Source organism: Triticum aestivum, unplaced genomic scaffold, assembly GCF_018294505.1.
Source record: "Triticum aestivum cultivar Chinese Spring unplaced genomic scaffold, IWGSC CS RefSeq v2.1 scaffold206043, whole genome shotgun sequence".
NCBI classification, from domain to species: Eukaryota; Viridiplantae; Streptophyta; class Magnoliopsida; order Poales; family Poaceae; genus Triticum; species Triticum aestivum.
Window position 1 is genome coordinate 1 of NW_025236814.1, and position 5055 is coordinate 5055.

The 5055-nt window shown below is 45.0% G+C and overlaps 1 pseudogene; it reads left to right on the forward strand.

The window, feature by feature from the left end:
• Window positions 1-3069: 3069 nt before the first annotated feature.
• Window positions 3070-4486, forward strand: LOC123176471 (receptor-like protein EIX2; annotated as a pseudogene).
• The last annotated feature ends 569 nt before the right edge of the window (window positions 4487-5055 follow it).

Below are 5055 nucleotides of genomic sequence, written 5' to 3' on the forward strand. Positions count from 1 at the left end.
CGTGTGCTTCTCCGTACGGATTTGGATCGCAAGACTTGCCGATCCTCGATGCGGACGGAGCTGGAGGTGAGGATTCAGATCAGGAGAAATCCCTAGTCGACCTTTCGGCTGCGGCGGCGGCGACGCCCGAGGGCGCCGCTTTCTTCTCCATGGAGACGCTCGTCAGATCTGCTTCTACTTCCACCACGCCATTTGTCTCCCGGGTGAAAGCCCTAACTGCGGTGGGTGGCGACGGCACCTTCGGCATCTTTCCCTTCTTGACGACGCCACCTTGGGAGCTGTGTGACTATGGACACCGTTGGGAGGGCGTTGGCGGCGATATGGATTAGGAGGTGGAGCGGTGTTTCATCATACGCATCGACGCCGATGGATCTCGGCAGCGTGGCGCAGTGGAGTCCCGGCGTCCGATGCGGGTTGGTGGACTCGCTTAGGAGGACGACATTGTCTGGCGTCGTGGTGACGTCGATGGCAGAGAGGCCTGGCAAAGTCGGTGCATCAGTTCTGCTATGAGGATGGATAGATGGAAGATGGAGGTGACAGCCCTTGCAGCGTGCGGTGCTCACTGGGAGTGTGCTGGGCCGGTGTGTGACCCAGTCCAGGTAGTGGCTTGGATGGGACATCCGGCTTTAGATGTTAGGTTTTGGTGCGATGTCTTTTGGGTATTAGGCCCAGACATTCGGCACACCTTCATCGAGGAGATAGGAGTAGCAACAGGCGTTGTCAAGATGGTGGCTTCAGACTTATTGATGTATCATTTTGTATGGTCTTTGTGAATAATTAATAAAATGGCTGCTTATCTCCTTTTCTAAAAAAAAACTCACCACTTTATAATCCGCGTTTCTGTTTCTTCCAGCTGCTAGCTGGTGATTTTTCTATCGAGAGCCACTTCCCCTCTACTCCAATGAAATTAGTGTCCTAAACGGTGGGCCGACAGCCATAATGAATATCTCAAGCCGGTGTGCTGAATAGTGTTGGCCGGTCAAACTGATCAGATGGCCCTCTTGGGTCACGCTTGCTGTAGCCCGGGACCATGGGACGTGGCTGGCTGACTGCGTGTTAGCGTAGGTCAGTCACATTGAAAGGAAGTGCCTCGATGCTTCTCTTGGCAGAGCCCTTGGCTTCTTGTTTAACATGAAGTTGGTGGCGCTAAGGAGTCTTGTTGAAGATGATCCATATGATTGCGGCTGCAGTGAGATGAAAGTTGAATCTTAACTTCAGAAGTAAAATTGATTGCTGATGAGCGGATATGATTCTCACCAGTGTATGTTGCATTTGCAATATAGACCAACTTGCTATCCTAGGAGTCCTTTGTGCTAGCTTCCCTAGCTTAACTGATTTGATGGACACAATGGCCGAGCATGATAAGACTGCAAATCCACCTCATGTCCTCAATCAGAACCAAGTAGGCACAATGCGTTGTAGATCAACACGCCAGGATTGCATGGAGAAGCTACAGTTCGTAGAGAGATGAATCAAGAAATGCATCTAGAGAAGGTGGCACATGTACTGTTAGAGCATAACACAGGAGGCATCGGCAGCAAATACAACGGCCGAATTGAGACGACGCTAGGGCAACTATGCTGCAGACTGGCAAGCAACGACGTCAATTCTAGCTGCGTTTTTTGTTAGTACTAGCAAAAATGCCCGTGCGTAACAACGGGATAAAATTTTATGGTCTTCCCTAACATGGGTTAAAATACAAATCATAATTTAATTTATGATCCACATAAATTATTCCCAACATGACAAAGAATTGCGCTTACAACCATAACGTTTTTGCAAAACCGTTAGCAAATATATGCATTTTGGTTTGTAGCTTTCCGAGTTTCATTCTCACCTCCGTTGTTTTAGATGCAATACATCCATAATGGTGTATTAGTTGTCCACAGGGAGGAGACCAGAGGAGTAGTGGAGGAGTAATGTTAACGATTGGCATTCAGTTTATGGTGATGGTGATATATCTTGGTAGACCGGACTAACTTGAGGCTCCCTGATCTAAACTCATACGGACGAGGCTAAAAAAGTAACACAAAAGTTTACATGGGAGTGACATTTCGATGACCGCATCGAGGTGATGCCACAGTATGCAACATCTGCTTCACATCTGTGGCTGGTATGGAGCATGGCATGCGTCCAATGACAACAATCGGACCAAGAACAAAGTCTAGGAAGTTGACAACATCTACATTATTCTAGTAATTGGAAATTCTTTACTGACCGGGACATAGTCTTGTGACGGTTGGTATAGATTGAACGCGAAAATACATCATTCTGGAGAGCACGATTCAAACTCTGCTTCATCTGAATGAATTATAATTCTCGATGCGGTTCTGATGGTGTGTGGGTTCAGACAAAGGAACTCCGATGCATCGAGAGTGATAAAGGCATCCGGTGTTAACTTAGGGCATTAAAAAAATATGTATGAGGAAATTGCAAAGCTGAAAAAATTGGAATCTTTTTCACCCGTTTTGACCTTACAATTTTTTTATCCGCCATATTTGTATTTATTTGAGCGGGGTTGCGTTACTTTGTTCGAATCCCTACGGCAGCACGTCCTTCTCACAATAGTTTGTTCTCTTTTTTCTACCGAGCTGCATTACTACTTTGTTCGAATCCCCTATGGCAGCACATCCCTCCTCTTGAGGATCACAATCGCTAAGTCCATCCTTGATAATTGTTAATCCTTCCAAGTCCACAATCTGGAAATCCAGCCCCATAATTTCCCTTTTAAGGATGGAATCCTTCCTTTAATACACCTCCCTTGAGACAGCCCACACTTCCTGATTATTTGCCATGCATCCTTGATAAATCCAGCCCCATGATTTCTTTTTTAAGGATAAGATGGAATCCTTCCTTTAATATCCCTCCCTTGAGACAGCCCACAATTCTTGCCTGTAGGGATCACATGTTTTCCAAAATATCAACAACGGATAAAGGAGCGAGGTGGGATAAAGAAAACTTGCAAGGCGATCACTGACGCAATGTCGCATTACTGGTGGGGTGACAAAGAAGACCGTAGAAGAATGCATTGGTTGGTTCGCATGGTGGAAGATCTGTGTGCCGAAAGAGATGGGTGGTATGGGCTTCAGGGACATACATAGCTTTAACATGGCCTTGCCAGCGAAGCAGGTTTGGAGGCTTATTGAGAATTATGACTCTCTCTGCCCAAAAGTCCTCAGCTCCATCCCACTGCAGCTCGATGACATGCACAACCTCCTCACACTCCAACTCTACAACAACAACCTCGTCAGCGCCATCCACACCAGCTCTGTAGGATCCTGTTTGTTTAAGTACTAGATTTTTCGAGTAACCGGCTCAATGGAGACCTCCCAGCCTGCTGGTGCACCCTCCTATCTCTACGGTTCATGGACCTATCTGAAAACCTGCTCACTGGGAAGCTCCCTGACGCTGGTGGAACCTGCAGGTTCTCGAGTTCATGGACTTGTCCAACAACTCTTTCTCAGGTGAAATCCCTGCGGCTAAGGAAAGCCACATCTGCTCTCTCAAATCACTATATTTCGCCAAAAATGGCTTCTCCGATGTCTTCCCCAAGGTCCTAAAAGGATGCAACTCACTAGCCACCGTAGACATCAGCAACAATATGTTCTTTGGTGCTCTCCCTCCATGGATAGGGAGCTGGATTCCATCATTACGAATCCTTAGCCTCAGATCAAACAACTTCACTGGAGAAATTCCAGCTGAATTATCACGTCTTTCGCAACTTCAACTACTCGACATGGCAAGCAATAGCTTCACCGGATTGATTCCATTAGATTTCGGCAACCTGGCGTCCATGAGGCATCCATCAAATACGCCGACAGATAGGATTGTTATAATCTGGAAGGGCCAAGAGTATAATATCCGAGAAACGCCGTTGTACCAGGATAGGATCCGCATAACCTAGAAGGGCCAAGAGCTAATTTTCCAAAGAACACTCAGTTTACTAACGGGTATTGATTTGTCGGACAATTTGCTGTCCCGGTGCATCCCTGAAAAGCTAAACAGCCTTCAGGGCCTTCGCTTTCTAAACCTAACAAGAAACCATCTGTCATGCGGCATTCCCGAAGATATTGGTAGTTTGAAATTTCTTGAGATCTTAGATCTATAACCTAATGAACTTTCTAGAGCCATTCCTTCGAGCATCACGAGCATATCTGGGCTCAGCGCGTTAAATGTCTCAAACAATTTTCTGTCAGGCAAGATACCGGTTGGGAGACAGATTCAGACCCTAACAAACCCATTGATTTACTCCAACAACTCTGGGCTTTGTGGGCTTCCTCTGGACACTCCATGTGCAGATACTTCAATTGTATTGGATGAGACAGATGGTGAAGGGGAGGACCAGTGGATGTACTATTTTGTGATTGATGGGATTGTGTTTGGTTCCTGGATATGGTTTGGGATGCTCTTTACAATTGATACCTGGAGATGTGCTTTTCTCTTCTTTGTCGATGGCATGCAATGTAAGATGATGAAGAAGGTGTGACATTAGTTGTGTTCTCTACTTTGTAATACCAATAGAAAAATGCATGAAGGAAAATTCATTTACTTTGTTATGCAACAGACAAAAAAACTCCAAAAGACCATACATTCTATCTTAAAAAACTCTTAAGTAGTCATTAAGATTGTACAATATCTTCTATACAATCCTTTTGAACATAAGCTTGAACCCGTGCTTCACTTCTCACTATGATTATGTAGTTTGCTGGAAAAAAGGCAAACTGCCAAGTTTCAGAAAGTTCTGAACGTTGTGGCTTGAGAATAGCCTAGCTAGCTAAGTGGTTCACACATTTGTGAGACTAGATTTGCTACTGATTGATATATCATTGAATGTATGGAAAACATTGTACGCCCTCCGTTCCAACTTACTTGAAGTTATGGCCAATTTTAACACGGTCCCTCTTATCTCCTCTTTTCACATGAGAGGTAAGAAGGTAAGAGTTTTGTCATGAATCAAACTTCATTAAGTTTGACTGAGTGTACAGAAACATATATTAACATCTACAACGCCAAATTAGTTTCATTACATTCCACGCAATATATGTATTTGATGTT